General features: G+C 25.0%; 4 non-coding genes across 4 annotated transcripts; 1 reads left to right on the top strand and 3 right to left on the bottom strand.

Moving 5' to 3' along the window:
• Positions 1 to 6,098: 6,098 nt before the first annotated feature.
• On the bottom strand, positions 6,099 to 6,170 carry Trnas-uga (transfer RNA serine (anticodon UGA)). The gene has a single exon. It is a non-coding gene; the product is annotated as a tRNA-Ser (tRNA).
• Positions 6,171 to 6,675: 505 nt separating this feature from the next.
• Trnam-cau (transfer RNA methionine (anticodon CAU)) lies at positions 6,676 to 6,748 on the bottom strand. Its single transcript has one exon. It is a non-coding gene; the product is annotated as a tRNA-Met (tRNA).
• Positions 6,749 to 6,837: 89 nt separating this feature from the next.
• Trnat-agu (transfer RNA threonine (anticodon AGU)) lies at positions 6,838 to 6,911 on the bottom strand. Its single transcript has one exon. It is a non-coding gene; the product is annotated as a tRNA-Thr (tRNA).
• A 1,452-nt stretch (positions 6,912 to 8,363) lies between these two features.
• Positions 8,364 to 8,436, top strand: Trnam-cau (transfer RNA methionine (anticodon CAU)). Its single transcript has one exon. It is a non-coding gene; the product is annotated as a tRNA-Met (tRNA).
• The last annotated feature ends 9,733 nt before the right edge of the window (positions 8,437 to 18,169 follow it).

Here is an 18,169-nt window from a genome sequence, read left to right as displayed (position 1 = left end):
TCCAAGGTATGCAGCGATGTAATATTTAATTAAAGATTAAACTATTTATCATTATCAGTTTTAAAAGTGTTTTCTTAGTAACAGAAAAATATTTCATAATATTTTAAAAGAATATAATAAAATAAAATATTTCTTTATTAGCGTTTTTTAAAGTCATTTTTTGAAAAAAAAAGTAGCTTAGTACTATACTTTTTGTGTAAAAGCATGTTTAAAGTAAGAATATTCTATTCTGCAGGATCTACTAGAGTTTCTGATGGCTGAAACTGGACTTGACATTTTAGAAAGTAATGCTGAAAGTAAGTCTTACTAAGATGGAAAAAAATCTTTATTAAAACGTTTCACTAAAATTTCGTACTACTAAACACTAAAGTATAAAGTATGATCATTGATGATTGTACTACACTTTGTTTCTAGAGTTTTATTCCGAAATTTATATATTTTAGATTGTAAAGCATGCAATCTTCTAAACCGTTATCAAACTTATATTAACTTTTATAAGCTAAACTTGAAGTATATAACTCTTTTATAATTAAAAATTATCTTTTTAAAATAACTTAGTTAAATATTTAAAAAAGCTTATTTCTTTGAAACGAAAATGCGTTTAGTTTTTTTGAATTGTTTTTAAATTAATCCAAGTTTGAAGGTTTGCTTTTTCTTACAAAAAATATGAGAATGTAATACTTTATAATATTTTTGTGACTATTTTATATTCCAAACAGACCATCTGAACACTCCTAAAATCAATTCAAATCAAAATCGTCCAGCAACTGATAGGTCAGCAGAGCTACTTACTAATAACAAATACAAGTCATTTCTACTTTGCAAAAGCACTGACGATGTATTGTAAGTATTTATTTCCTTCTATTGTTTTATTAACTTTGTAAATCTTCATAGAATGGTGTCGTACACAAAAAAAGTTTAAGTTTTTAAATTCCAAAAAATGTTTTGAAAAAACAAAAAATATACTTATTTTCATTTTACTACATAGAAACGTCTGACTAAATTTTCAAAGTCAACATTGAGACCAATTTTAATGAGTTATTGTCTCTAACTTTTAGATATAACAGCTTATTTTAAAGGCATTTGGTTAAATATTTTAATGAGAAACACCTTGAATATTTTTTTTTATTTCAAATTAATAGATGGATAGTTAAAACTATTCTGTTGTACATGTTTAATAATTTTAAAGGGTGTTTTTCATTTTTTAACAAATTTAATACACATAGAAACTCGTAATCTACTGTATTCTACACTTGTGTATGAATTTAAATAACTATATATTTTTTCAAATACTAAAAACTTCAGATGCAAAAAGCCAAACTTATGAAAATAGAAAACAAAACTCATGTTGACAGTAATTTTTTGTAGTTTTACTTCGAAAAGTTTTGATTAATATAATTTTTGTGATATAAAATATTCAAACAAAAATAAACGAATAAAATTAACAGTATTGTCATCTTAACTTATTTAGCGATAACTACAATCATCTCTTTAGTGATTAGTTACATGATAAGATACATATTTTAAAGCTCTCTACTATACTTGTGTATTATGTTAAACCTGTTTCACATTCTAAGTTATTATTGTATTCTAATTTTGTACTTTTGATTACTCTTTGGTCTTTTTGCTGCAAATAAATTTTTAAAGGCATTTAAAATGCAAAGTTTAATTTCCAGAATACTTTTGATTAAAGTTTCTAGTTAGTTTCAATTTATTCTTAAATAAAAATAATCATTAGTACTAAGTAGCCTAATAATGTTATTGAAATCTTTTAAACAATTTGAAGTTTTTAGCATATAATCAAAACCAAATGTATAAACAACGTTTTTAAGGAATGATCTAAGTTAATATTTGTTATTTTTTGAGGGTCGCACAGGAAACAGGAACCCAGTTAAAGTACGCCCGGGTACTTAATAGTTTTATAATGTAATCATATTCTTAAACTTTATTATCGTACCCACTTTGAAAGTTTCCTTAATATAAAGGCTTAATATTAAAACAAAAAATTTTTAATTGTTTTAATTAGTTATACATAGTTTGTTAAATAATACTTTGTCTTTGAAATATTTTAAACTAAATCTGAGGTTTTCAGATATGTACTTAAATTTTATTTAAATTAGGTAAAAAATATTATACTACACATTCACATTTTAAAAAATTAGTTGATAAAATACGTGTTTATTTGACATTTATCTTTAAGTTTTAATTTATCAGATTATAAAAAGTTTGTTATTACTTAAGCTTAAGAGTCTTCTATATGATAACTAATGCAAATAAAAGATTAAAAGTATGTTTATAGTTTTTATGCATCATCTAAGTGTAGTTGCCTAAAAAAAAGTATAAAGCTATAATTTTTGAGCTTATATTTTTTTCTTAGAATTCACAATCTTGACCAAACTAAGACGTTTAGTAGCAACGATAGTTTAGCTAATGATCAGATCTTTGGAAGTAGATACGATGAGCATTTCAGCCATTTTCGTGGTCATTTAAAAACAACAACAACTTCAAGTTGTGTCGGAGAAGAACAAGTTGCAAGTCAATTTGCTCACCAAAAAAACAATGTACATTTTGGTATGAGCAGCTACAATTACATGTAAGTGTTTAATTTGCATATAATCAGTTTTTTTTATGATTCTGAAAAAGTTAAGTAAAAACTTGTAGCTGAAATAAAATTACCTAAATCAGAACTTTTTTTTTAATTTGCATTTTGTCTAAAATAATAATTTTTTGCTTTAAATAGATTTAAAAAAAAAGTTAAATCTTATTTTTTTTACAGTTTAAGCTTTACACAAAACATTAAATTATCCTTTTTATATTGACAAACACTAGGCGATTTTGAAAAAAAAAATTAGACATGGTTAGTTTTTAAAAACCTTTTCAGTAAAAAAAAACTGAAGATTTTTGTATAATGGGTATAAAAAATTGTGATATTTAAGTTTGCTTATACTTAAACTTTATTATTCAGAAATTACAACTTATCAATAAAAGCTACAAATTCGCAGTATTTTGATAACTACCTAAAAAGCTTAATACTTCAAAAATAACTGAGTACCAAAAAAGTTATGAAATAAAGTTTAAAACCAAACTTGTTTTCACTGAAGAATTAATTCATAAAATAAAATATTTTTATATAAATTTTCATTAGTTTTTTGCACGTTCTTTAAACAAGTGCTACATTAGTTTAAGAAGAATTAAAGTTTTTCACTTTACTTTATAGTTTACTTTTATCCAAGGTCGCATACATCAGAAGCAGTACCCAAGTCGCATGAGATAAATTTCCAAAACATATTTTATGAGTCTGCGGTCGATGTTTTTGACAGCTTTGATGAACCCACTAAAACAGCTTCAAAAGAAGTTTAAGAAACACGAAACGATGTACTTGCGTTTGCTGAACAGTTTAAACAAGCCAAGAAGTTATGAACTCGTTCTTGGCAGAAGAAAGGCTGATAAGTAGACGTTGTATGCTTTGTTAATACATACTATTTTTATAATCTATAATATTGTAGAAGCTTCATTTAAGTTTAAAGGTTTTATATAGATTAATTGCTTTACGTATAACTAATGTAAGCTTTTTCGAAAACATTAGAAAAAATCTTTTTGAATACTTTGCATATCATTTTTTAAGCTTTTGCAAGCAAAAAGTAAATGTCGCTTAACTATATACTTTTCAAAAAAAAAAATAGTTTAAACTACAAAAGTATGACACACAACTACAACTATAATGTAGCATAGTTACACTTGATATTGATTTTTATTGTATTTATACGTATAACATTTTTATACGATATGCAAGTATAAGCAGTTTTAGCGTTTACTAAGTTTTTAAGCACAACTACACACAATTTATCTTTAATTTATTTTTTCATTAGACTCTCTCTTTAAATTATATATGATTAAATTAGCTAAATTATTAAAACAGATTTACAGAAGCAAAACTACTTACTAGTTTATAAACAAACGGTATATGATGTTTATTTTATAAATTATATAAAAAAATACTCACTTGACTTTAATAATGCTTTAATAGAATTTTTTATAATAATTTATTCAACTTTTTCGTAAATCAATTTTTTTTTACACCATCAAATTTATTAAGCTACATAGATCTAACAAATAAGACTTTTAAAGTCTGAAGTTGTTTAAAAAACTAAAAGAAAAAAATTAAAAGTTTTTATAAAACAATTTAATTAGAAACTAGTTTAAAATATTTTTATCATTATTAACTGATTTTTCAATCTAATATACGATACATTTTAAGGTATATAACCATATAAGTTTATTAATACTTTTTTATGCTGTCTTGCAAATTTTAGTTTATACATTATTAAATTATTTATTTAAGTTTTACAAAAAATTTAAATAAGTCTTTTTATTGAGGTTTTTAAACATGTTTTTAAAAATTTTTTTTTTAAGTTTTAAGTTTATTGATCTATTAGAAAAGTAAACTTTATTCTGTTAAAAAACATTGAAGTCTTAAAAAAGGATGTACAATTGTTTTACAATATTTATACAACATATATCTCTGGTATCAAAAAAACCACACTTTATGATTTGAACTTTTTTTGAATATATCTAACTACTTTTCGAAAATACTATTTTGATTTATATCGTAAATAAACTAAAGTACTTTAGTACGTTGCTTTTTTGTTTTACTAATTTTTTTTATGTATTTGCCATACTATTTTTATGTAAAAAATAATTTTTAACTAAATATTTTGCATAAAATTCATATTATGTTAACTTATAAATTATTTAGATAATATATTCAAATTATAATATTTAATACAACAGGTAAAAAAATAAATCAAAAAACTTAAAAAAATTATCCATAAAAGCATAAGTTCATAAAATAAATTGTATATTTAGGTGTTACGAATGAATATCTATTTTTAAATTACTAAGCAAACAAATTTTTTTTAATTTTAATTTTTTGGTAACCAGTCAGCAAAGTTAAAAAATACAATTTTTATGTGAACAATAGAATGCTTTAAATTTTTATAGAATTTTTCAGCTTTTTGTTAAGGTGATCACGATACTGTTTTTTTTTCAACGATGAAATAATGTTTCAATTAGTAATACTTTTTAAGCATTCGAACCAAACTATATTAGATAGTAATAATTACAAAATCGAACTATATTCTTAAAATAGAGTAACTATTGTGATTGTTTATTAAACAGCAAAACAAAAGCGCTTAAAATAATTGATCCTAAGACCTAATGTACGATAAAATCGAGTCGCACACCACTTAGATACCCTTTAATGTTTAGTCAACTACATAGTGCTAAAATTAATGTTTATAACTACATAAATTTATAAACACCATTTAAGAACTGGCAAGTATTTTATATTTTAAATATCTAATAAAACAAATATAATAACTAAAAACACAAGATAGTTGAAATCTTTTGACAAATTGTGTTTACCAATAAATATTTAGTCCCTGCCGTCCCTAAGCTTTTTAATTCATATAATTCACAAAAATTACCTTCACATAACATTTTTTATTTATTCGAAATTCTTTAGCTTGTAACTCTTAGTCTGTAACAAAATGTATATTTTGTTGTTTTTAAATGACCGCCAGGGGGCGTTAGACGATTGTCTATCAATAAACATACAATAAAACTTAAACAATGTTTGTTATTACGCTCAGTTAAACCATAAGACCGTGCGAGAAGCACATGAATTGATAATTACATAATTGATTAGTAGTCTAAAAATCCTTAATGAGTTTTGTGTACCCAACATTTTTGTGCACTCAAAATAAATTTCGTGCACAGTAATGTGCACCAGTGTACACCTTGACGACTACTGGCCTAGACTAGAGCTTGTAGTACTATAAGATATAGGAGCTATATTTTTAATCTATGCAAAGTGATATCTTTTTTTTTTTAGAATTGATACTTTTTTAGCCTGAAATTATTTTTATTTTCCTACAGGAAAAAAAATAAATGGTGATATAAACTAATATTTCACTATTTAAATTTTCAAATATCATGGGTAAAGTAAAGATAACTAACATAGCATTAAGCATACCAACAGACTTTAAAATTAGCTTATCAAAAAAAAAACGAAGTGTGTTTTTGTAATGCCACAAAAGTGCCGCCAGAGAGGATTGAACTCTCGACCGCTGGTTTTCAAGACCAGCGCTCTGCCACTGAGCTATGGCGGCTGCGAATGATTTCTCTTTTAAGTGTTTATAAAGCTAAAAGTATTGTTACGTCACCATGTAAAGTATTTTATTTTTCTTTTAATTTACCATAATAGCTTCATACATAAACATGTTTATTCGTTTGTATATGTAGTTACTTTGAGGTTGGATCGGTATATATATACTTATTTAAGTTTTTGAAGGTTGATATATGTACAGTAGAATACTTAAAGTTTGAGAAATAATAATTATTAAACGTAGGTAAAAATTATCACTACTAAAATATATGATCGTTTGAATCTAAAAAAAAAGTTTCTTTGTTTTAGAAAAGCAATTGAACTATTTTTTTATACATTAAGTTTTAATTTGTTTAATTTTTAACTCAATTTTAGACTAGGTACAATTTTCAGTCAAGAATACAAAGTTATAAGACAAAAACAAAATTAATTTTTTCCTTAAAAATACTTATTTAAGTAAAAAATACTTATATATATTATGTTAGTTATGTATAATAATAAAAACAACGTGCCTCGAGTGAGGATCGAACTCACGACCTTAAGATTATGAGACTCACGCGCTGCCTACTGCGCCATCGAGGCTACGACGGAATTGACAAAACTGAGATCATATGGATGATTGCATATGATTATGACGTAACAATACTACGTTTTTCAAATCGAAAAAGGCGAGGCACCACCGAGATTCGAACTCGGGATCTCCTGTTTACTAGACAGGCGCCTTAACCAACTAAGCCATGGCGCCGCTTGGCTAAATATACGTTATTGCGTTTATAAACTTATACAAACAGTTACGTCATAATAAAGCGCGATCTCTTCGTTTATATTAGACAGTAGGACTTTTTTTAGGACATTTTGTGGGTAGAATTCCTGCAATCAAATCTGCCCTGATGTGACATCATTGTTTTGTATTTGAAAATTTACACTAAAAAGTTACAAAAATACGTCACACCAAATAATAAATTGAAAAGTTTTACAGACTTTCTTTTTTTTTCTAACACTACATTGAAGTATTTTTGGTAACTGCAGTTTTTGATTATTTTTAGCTGAGTTAGTATATTTCGTTACGGACCATATAGTTAAGAGTAAATTATGGTTCCATACCTAACTGCTTATTTTATAAAATCAAAATTTTGTTTTTTTATAGACTATAACTATCAGTAAGCATTTATACTAGAAATTGTTTGTGTTGACTCTCTGTTTAATTTTCAAGTAGTACTAATACTAACAACCGAAAAGTGGTTATTTTAAACAACTTATAAAACAATAATATAACTAGAATTAATATTTATTTTTGTTTTACTAAAGAGTGTATGCTTTAGGGTTGTACACTATTTTACTTCTGTTCTGTTAGACCAACTTAAAGGAAGGAATTAGAAACTTATTTATAGTATATTACATTGTTTTAAATGATGTAAAAGTGTCTAAAAAGATGTCATTAGCTTATTTTGAAAGTTTATATGTATAAAAGCTAATTTTTTAGTCAATAAATGCTACTATATGTTCTAAAAGTTGTGGCCGGGCTTTTGAAATTTTAACAGAATCTAAATTTGAACATTTTTTTTAGGTTGACATGAACAAAATTTATAAATATGTTTTTAGTTAATATTACTTTATAAGTATTTGTTTTTTGATATGTGTTAGCCATGTTTAAATTAAGTTTTTAAGTGATAAATATTAATATAATGTTTCAAAATGTTTGGCTTTGGCTCACAAAATAAACTATTTATATACTAGGATTATATTTATAACTTGGATTTATATTTTTTTTTGTTTTACTAAAGAGCGTATGCTTTTGGGTTGTTTACTTATTTTTACTTATTTTCTGTTTTTTTATTAAAGGCAATGCGATTAATCTCTTTAAACTTAATTTAATAATAAATTGTTTAGTTATTTTATATTTCCGTTTACCTAAACAAATATATATTCTCTATTGAACGAAAAAAAATTGCTCAAAAATTTGCTCTAAGGACCTTGTGTAAGAAAAAAGTTTTGATAAGCGAGTCATACACCAGGATACAGTTTAATGTCACGTCTAGGACAATATACCTTTAAAGCGCTTGTCTAGTAAACAGGAGATCCCGAGTTCGAATCTCGGTGGTGCCTCGTTTTAACTTTGATTTGAAAAACGTAGCATTATTACGTCATAATCATATGCAATCATCAATACAATCTCAGTTTTGTCAATCCCGTCGTAGCCTCGATGGCGCAGTAGGCAGCGCGTGAGTCTCATAATCCCAAGGTCGTGAGTTCGATCCTCACTCGAGGCACATTGTTTTTATTATTACACATAACTAACATAACATATATAAGTATTTTTTACTTTAATAAGTATTTTTAAGGAAAATATTAGTTTTGTATTTATCTTATAACTTTGTATTCTTGACTGAAAATTAAGACTAGTCAAAAATTGAGTTAATATTTAAATAAATTAAAACTTAATGTATGAAAAAATAGTTCAATTGCTCTTCTAAAAAAAAGAAGTTTTTTTTTTCAGATTCAAACGATCATATATTTTAGTGGTGTTAATTTTTACCTACGTTTGATAACTATATTTCTTTAACTTTAGATATTCTACTGTACATCGAATCTACAAAAACTTAAATATATATATTCGTATACCGACCCAACTTCAAAGTAAGTACATATACAAACGAATATACATGTTTATGTATGAAGCTCTTAAGGTAAATAAATAGGAAAACAAAATCGTTTACATTGTGACGTGATAAAACTTTTAGCTTTATAATTTTTTAAAACAGCTATCGTTCGCAGCCGCCATAGCTCAGTGGCAGAGCGCTGATCTTGTAAACCAGCGGTCGAGAGTTCAATCCTATTTGTCGGCACTTTTGTGGTTGTACAATAAATCACTTTGATTTTGTTAGATAAGCCAATGTTAAAGTTTGTTGATATGCTTAATGCTATGTTTGGTTATCTTTACTTTACACATTATATTTAAAAATTTGAAAACTAAAACCTGAAATACTGGTTTATATCTACATTTATTTATTTTCTATAAGAAAAAAAAAATTTTCAGGCTAAAAAAGTATCAATTCTAAAAAAAAAGATTTTAGTTTGCATAGATTAAAAATATAGCTTCTATATATTTTAGTACTACAAGCTCTAGTCTAGGCCAGTAGTCGTCAAGGTGTACACTGGTGCACACTACTGTGCACGAAATTTATTTAGGGGTGCACAAAAGTTTTGGGCACACAAAACTCATTTAGGATTTTTAGACTACAAAAAAAATCTGTTTTTGATATAATATTTATCTAGTTTAAGCGAAATAAAAAATTTAATAATATATTTTAAGAGTACTGTACTGGGAATTGTGTAGTGATTGCGGAGATGTGTTCAACTAATAAGTATGTAAGTCAAAGCCATATAAATAAAATATCATTGTGCAAACAAGGTAAATCAAATAGAAAGGTTCAATAAAAACAGGATCAAGTGACAAATTCTACTATTAGTTGTTAAAAGGTTTGCATGTAAGTATAAACTGAGTTATTACTTCAAAGGAGAAATGCATTAGTGAAAGCGTTTACGTTGTGACACTACTAGCGGTACTTATTAAAGTAAGATCTTGGGGTGCACCATTTTATTTTTTATATTTTGGTACACACAGATTTTGATTAGCTTGACGACCACTGGTCTAAGCTATTCAAATTGCAAATTAATGAAGAAACTAAGTAAGAAAATATTAAAAAATGGGCCTGTCCGGGAATTGAACCCGGGACCTTGCGCACCCGAAGCGCGAATCATACCCCTAGAACAGGGGTCGGCAGGCAGTTGGTGGTCGCGGGCCAAATTTCATGTTAACAAAATCTTAGCGGGCCGCAGTTTTAGTTTTAGTGACATTTGAATAAACTTTTAGTTTCAGTCACACTAGAGAAAATTTTTACTTTTATTCACCTTTAGTCATGACTTTTAGCTATACATAGAATGCCTATTCAAATTAATATTTATAAGATTTGACTTATATACTAAAGTGTTAATAAACTATGTAATTTCATAAGCACTTAACTAGTTAAACTTTATACTTTTGTAATTTTACTTACAACCTAACTCTCTATAAAAACCAAACTTTTAAGACAATTTATGGGTTAATTTTATACATTTGTTCATATTTCTAAGAGTATTTACTTCAAAAAAAATTTTTGCGTGTTAAATAGTTTACATTCATTTAAAAATTTAGTAATTAGTTAACTTAATAAAATTAATACCTGTTTGTATTCCAGAAAGCTAGAACAAATTCTTCAACCTAATTAATTCTCGAATACTTAAATAAAATACCTTATTAGTAACTAGTCTTTTACATGGTTGCCACTTAAAAAGCAAAAACGTCTGAGTTGTATCAAACCAGCCTAAGTTTATTTTAAGTTGAAAAAGCAAATAAATAGTTTTAATCAAGTTTAAATACCTAGTAAAAATATCATCATCATCAAAAAGTACATTAAGTGTAAGAACACCAGAAAAAAACTACAATTAGTAAACTACACTACAGTCATAAAAACTATTCTGGGAATTAAAAGATTTCTTTAAAGTGTTTGAAATAAAATTTAACACACAACTGAGTTTTCGAGCTTTTAAAATAGCCTGTTTGTGTACAACCCAGTTAAAACAAAGTTCACAACATAAAGAAATAAAGAAAGTTATTAACAGTAAATAAATTACATGCCAAAAAAAGTAAAAGTCAGCTGGAATGGAAAATTAAGTTTCTTAAACAATTTTAACAAAAGTATAAAACTTTATTCAGCCATTAGCGAAATATAAAAACTTATTTTTTGTTTAGCATTATAGCAATTCTTTATCTGCAATAAGAATATTGTATTTAAAAATATTAATTATAAAATATAAGACGAGCTACAAAAAAAAAACGTTAGTTAGGACTTATTGCAAGAAACGATAAAAAACAAACCACCAAAGTCAGTTCAAACAAAGCACATGATTATCTTCAGTAACTTCAAGAATTATCAGAAAAATTGTTAAGGCAAGTTATAAAGTAGCAAAATTTATTTTTTAAAATGAGATACCGTTTATAATTAAAAACTTTTTTAAAGAATTTATGTTGGCAGTAATGAAAAAACTTTTGTTAATTTCTTCAATGACAACAAGTGATATTTAGGAAATGCATTAAGGTTATAAAGTCGCATAAATCAAATTAGGACCTTAATCAATATGTTAACATGAGAGCACTGATAGAAAAACTATTGCTTATCTGAGAATTTTTATTAGAGATGTTTTTACTAACTTTGACATTTTAGTAGAAATTCTTGGTTTAGTTCCATCACGAAGCACACCAATCGGTGAAATTTCACAAGTAAAGGTGCAATGCACTAATTCAAAGATTTTAGAAGTACAATTCCTTCTTTTATTTTTAGTATAAAATTTAATTAAAGTTTAAAAAGTGTCTTAAAAAGTATATCAATATTAAAAAATACTGTTAAGCTACTTAAATATATTTTTAAGTAAAGAAATGTTTATTTGCTAAATGTTTTGTGTCAAATAGAAATTTCATTACTTTACATGTAAAAATTGTTTGAAATTCCAGGTTTTTTCAAAAATTCTCAAATTCAAGTTTTTTTCCAGAATTTTTAAGCACAAATTTTCAAGTTCAAAGCTTTTCCGGGATTCAATTTTTTTTGCAACACTAATTGTTCACAATATAAATATAAATATAAATATAAATAATATTTTGAGTTATATCAGCTGCAAGACTTAAAATTTAACATATATTATAATTCAAACTAACACTGTGGTTTGAGCAAAACTTACATCATAAGTTTAATTTGCCACTCTTTCAAGCAAAAAAGCCAGCCTGAGTCAACAAAAACATTCCTGATATTTTTGTATACAAAAAGCAATTCTAGCCAAAAACTTAAAAAATACTTAATTGGCCTGAGATTTGAAGTCTTCAAATAGTGATAGTCTGAGTGTTTGTCAATTTTTAGTTGTTTATTTGCTTGAATTTGAACTATGTGGATTAACAATGTACAAAATTGATAAATTTACCATCTCTAAACCTAGTTTATATTAAATAGGTAGCTGCAAAAAACAGCAAATGAGTGTATTGATATGCAAGGCATAAAAGTTAACTTAATTTGACATAAACAATGTTTGAAAAATGAAAATGTATACCTAAAAAAAATTATTGATTTATGTCATATATACTGCTTTTTTGTGTCTGTACGAATTTAGATATTACATGTAGAAACAACAATGTCAGAATATTATGCATAAACTAAACTTAAATTAACTAAAGTATTAAATAAAAAGTTGTTTAAAATATGAACATATTTTTAATTGTTGTGCATATAAACTAATTTAAGTGCAAAGAAAACTTTTAAATAATTAAAATGTGTAAGAACAAAAATTAAATAAACCTTATTTCTTATTACTATGTTATTTTAAATGTTTTACACTAAAATACAACATTTACAAACAAAAAATCTATAAAAGAAACTTTGTTTAAAAAATGTTGAAAAAGAATATCTAAGCTATAAAGAAATGACACTTTAGTTAATTACTGTGCATTACTTTTGTACAAAATGGAAAACATTTGCATTTAGTTTATTTAATAAATAGATATTATATATTTAATTTATTAAATTCAAGCACTCTTTACACTTTACACTTTTTTCAGATAATTACTTAACTAAAGCAGTAATTTATTTTAATTCTTTTTAAAAGTTATACAGAGACTTAAAAATAAACTAATATAATAAAATCGAATTACCGAAAAAAAAATAACTTGAAATATATTTTTGATCAGCGGGCCACAAAATTTTCTCTCGCGGGCCGCATTCCATTCAAAAAAATAACGTGCTCGCGGGCCGCAATTGGCCCGCGGGCCGCAGTTTGCCGACCCCTGCCCTAGAACAACAGGCCCCAATAAGCATCTTTATATTAATTTTTTTGTTTTTAGACATACTGATACAACTACTATCAAGACTGTATTATTTTAAATTTGTGAATAACATTTTTTTTAATATAAAATTAGTTGTTTGTTAGTTTCTAAATAAGACAATTCAAACTAGCATTAAGATAGAAGACTAAAAAAAATTATGTTATAAAATAAAGAATTCTGTTTTATGTCTCGAACTTTCATAGCTCTGTTGAAACATTTGTTAGTTTAATAAAGAAAGCGTACTGTGTAAATATGTTATTATTCTATATTCAATAGAAAACACTCCGCTAAGATCTCTATTAACAAACGATTAACTTTACAATTTTCAAATTTATAAACTCTCTTTTATAAATAAGACTTAAACCTTAAATTTATATTATAGTTATATAGTTATATATGTTTGGAAATTTAAAACGAATCATAAATAAGTTACAGCTTTGTTTTATTGAACTTATGCGCATGTCTTAAAGTTAATACTACTTACTTTGATAACAAATATAAAAAGTTTTTATTGATGTTAATGCTCTTAATCAAACTTACATAAAAAGATATACATCTAATAATAGCGGTTTTACAATTTAAAACTAATACTTGACTGTTATAAAAAACACAATAGAGAAAAATAATTTGATTAAAACCGCTGGGTTTTCAAATAATTTTGTTTTCAAAAATATATGCTTCATATTTTTTTTATAAATACAATCCCTTTTTTCGTTTCAAAATAAAAAGTATTTAAAACTTAATTTTTTCAATTATCAACACTAGCCTTTTGTGTTGAAAGTATCTAAGGCATTTAATAATATTTTAATTGGTTCAGCAAATAAAGTAAAATATACTTGTAAATAATAGTGTAGTTGAAAATAATTTTTAAAGCTAAATAACCATTCTTCTGTATTTGTTCTAAATCTTTTTTCTGTAAAATAATTTTTTATGTTTTTAATTAATTTACAGGGTTGCTACACACCACTTAGATAAGTTTGTTTATGTTTTGAGAAATTAAAGTTTGGATTATATATTGAATTTTAAAGCTATTTGTTTTAGTTATTAATACTTGTACTTTTTTTTCTAGATATTATGTTCTTAATTTATTACAAAAGTACTTTTAGATACACAAGCTTGACAAATATTATCTTTAAAATTTTGACTTATAAATACCATCTTTTTCACAAACTCATTGACTTTTTAATTCGAAAAGCAGCAACCCTGAACTACAGTTACTATTTTAAGCAGCATTGCATTATTTATGAAATAATTAAATAAAGTAGGATAATAAGCCTATATTTTAAAATTATCAAGTCAATAAAATCTTGGAAAGTCGATCCTTTTCTGTTGTCTGTGAGAAAAAACCTTTGATTTTGCTTTTTTTTTTTATTGACAAGATTTCCATAGTCGATTTATAACTGGACAAAATCTGAAAAAGCGCTTAAGTACTAAAAGAGCTTTAGAAAAGCAATTAAAACTATGCACATATTTTAAAATTAGTGGGAACAGCTCAAGTTTGCATGAGGGGTCAATTTTGCACGAAAGTATCAACATTTCTCTATTAACCCTAACCCTTACCCTCTGTCGGTAACTTTATATATATATTTTTTTAAAGTATTTTTTTTATTTTCTTGTATTTTTTAAACAGTTTTTTTTAGATTTTTTTATCACTGTTACAGTATAATACAGTATAAAAGCATATAGATTACATGTTTATATTATAGTTAAATGAAATAGTATATTAGATAAATAACTTGTTTTTGTATTAACAATTTCTACGCAATTCGTTAGAAAGCTAGCGGCTAGTAAATGTTTGTACAGTTTTTTTTTTGTACTTTTTAAGTCACTTATTCAATTAAAAAAGTATAATTTTATTGCTCGGCAACTTAACTTTAAAAAACCAAATGAAAGTATTAAACCTTGTCTTGAATGGACTTTTATTTAATTAAAATGTTCACCGCAGAAATTAAATAAATAAAGCGTGCTTTTCATTTCCGTTTTATGCATAATAGTGTACGTCTAATTCGTTATACTAAATTAAGTTTTATACAAATATTGAAATATCAGAATGATTACTATGTCAGGAGAAACAAATAAAACATTCTTGTAGTCGTGTAATTAATTTAGTGGCAAAATAATGAATTAAAATGTAATAACAAACGCGTTTTTGATTTATCTAAGATATAACGTTTGCTATACGCAAGTATGTCTTAAACAGGAAAATTTTATGTAACATGTTCTTTAACATGTAAAAACTAAAAGTAGAAAAAATATTTTTTAAACAGGTAATTATAATAGCATAATATTTATTTTTGTTACTTCTTTTTTCACTACACCAACGTAAAAACGCCTGCAGAGTTATAAAAAAAAATAATTATAAAATTGTTAGAAGATTTCTGCTAAAAATAAAAAATATAAATTTGTTTTTTATACCTTATAAGTAAGTGTTTGAAATAAACACACAATTTTGAACAAGTATTTAAAAAATTTTAATTTTTTGATAAAAAAAACTACCAGAACTGGTTGTTTTTATTTCCAAGTGTACCTTATAATTTAAAAACAATATAAAGCGTACCGTAAACTGAAGAAAAATGTGAGTTTAGTAAGATCTTTAAAAATCAAGCTTTTATTTGAAGAAAATTTGGGTTTTTTTCTTCAACTTTAAACAAAAATTCAAATTAGTATTTCATAACATTGTTATGATATTTATATTTTTCTATAAAACCTTTGTGTGCTGTAAGAATAACATTTTTTAAAGCTAAAATGAATTTTATTATACTAGTTTAAAACTGAAAGAAATTAAAAACAAAGTATTGTCCAGGCTTTATACCATTATATAAAGTATAAAACTAAAAATTTTAGTTAATTTTAGTGCAAGTTTATCTAATAAAATTTTAAAAATAAAGTTTCATAATAAAAATGTTACACGCTATGTATTATAAAGTTTAACAAAATTAAATTCATTACAAAAATTAATTTAGAAACAAATCTGCTACTTATGATTTGAAACATTTTAAAATAAAATTTAAAATCTAGTTCATAGCTCTAACAATTAAACTACTTGTATAATATACGAATAAGTTTAACCCGCCTTATTGTTTACTTTGACGACGTTCGCTCGAAAAACTCGGATTTGCAGCAAGCTCGGTACAAAAATTCGTACGAGAAACTTTCAGCTGTTTTGTGACGTAAGAAGCCCTTCGACGAAGAAAAGTTTGCATCGAAGTGTTGACTTGACAACGGTTGTTGCTGACATCAAGTTTTCTATTTCTTCGATAATTTTGTATACTTAAATATTTTCAGCTTCTTATTAGAAGCTTACAAACATCATCACTTTTATACAGTGTCATAGTAATATATACACTGTAGATTATTTAACATCAATAAGTTATATTACTAAAAATCAATTAAATTTCGTAGCTCTGTATTAATAGTTTAAAATTTTTTAACTATAGTTCAATTCTGCAGCGCTCAATTTTGAGTTTAAAAATGTTGAACGTATAACATTAAATCTTTAATTTTCCTTAATTGCTTTAAAATGATCATTTAAAAGTACCAGCATTTTATTACGTAAACAAATCTTAGTTGTTAGTTAATTATTGATAATCTTTAAACTATTAATGATTAGTAAAGACTCATAATAGTTGAAAATAGTTGTTATAACGAAAGCTTATAAAATATTTCTATTTGTACGTAACTGTTTTTGGTATATAATTACAACTTAAACTGATTAAACTAGTTTAGATATTTGTATTTTGAAATGTTCGTTTTAAACAAAAGCTAAAAAATGTAGTATATAACTTTACTAACACATATTTGTTTATGACATAACGATAAACATGGTTAAATATACAACTATGTTTTTACTAAGTTTAAAGTTATTATTTTAATAGAAATCTTTAACATTAAAGTTTTTTTAAATAATAAAATAAATTGAGTTTAATAGTAAATTAAAGATTATACAATGCTTATACATGTTTAAAATTTTTTATCTTCATTATACGAGATAATCAGAAAAAATCTATTTCCTCGATCGTCTAACACAGCTTTATCTTTAAATAAGAGCAAACTTTTAAAATAATATTGTAGCAATAATTATCTTAAGTTTGTAAGTATTTGGTAAATTAATTAACTCAAGGTTTTATCTTAAACAAGTTTGAAAATTTAACGAACTTTAAGTTGAAATATACTTTATTTAAAGATATTGTTATGTTTCATAAACTTTTACTGCTTTAACAGTTAAAGTGACTTAAAAATTCTCAACTTTGTAAAACAAGCTTTTTTTAAATGAACTTATAAATTTATCACCTTGAAACAAAATTGAACCTCAAAATTCAATTGATTAAAACAACTGTAATTAACACAATAAAGTTTTCAGTCTTTTTGATTTCTTTGGCAAGTTTTAATCAAAATCTCCGACACAAGATGCAAATTGTTTTCATCAAGTCTTCTATAACTTTTTAAGTAAGAAATCACAAGAAAAACAAAAACTTAAATATCAAAAGAAGCAGCATTGTTCTGGCATCTGTTTTAAAAAGCTCGTATCTACAAGTGATGCATATTTGAGTTTAAAACATTTTAAAGAAAATATTTCGACATTAATGTGTTGAACTTTTGATAGCCCTAGGTAATATTCACTTGAGAAATTTTATGTTGTAATTTTTACTGCTTTTTAAAAAAAGCATACAAAAATTAAAATAAAGTTAATCTTTACTTTAATTAAGTAATAGGTTTTTAAAAAATCAGTGAATTAGGTAAAAATAAATTTATTTATAGTTTTATCTCCTAAATAATAAATTACAAATGTTGTGCTTAGTTTATTGATGTATCTTAGATTTTTTAAACGATAAGTTAGTATAAATTATTTTGTTTTGCAAATAGTTTTTTGTTTTGAATCGTTTAAACCTTAAGTTGACAACTTAAAAATCTTAAGTTTTATGAAAATTTCAGGTATTGCTACTTTTAATTAATGCACACATATTTTTGTCAATCTTTTTCTTTACTACTCGTCTTTGTTAAAACTTGCATTAAAGATGTCATAAGTTGTCAGAACAAAACGTTTAAAACTATTACTATAAAAAAAAAATACTTTGTAATTTTGTTATTTAATGCAA

Source organism: Thalia democratica, chromosome 1 (assembly GCF_965202585.1).
Source record: "Thalia democratica chromosome 1, ktThaDemo2.hap1.1, whole genome shotgun sequence".
NCBI classification, from domain to species: Eukaryota; Metazoa; Chordata; class Thaliacea; order Salpida; family Salpidae; genus Thalia; species Thalia democratica.
This window is presented reverse-complemented; position numbering and strand designations above follow the sequence as displayed.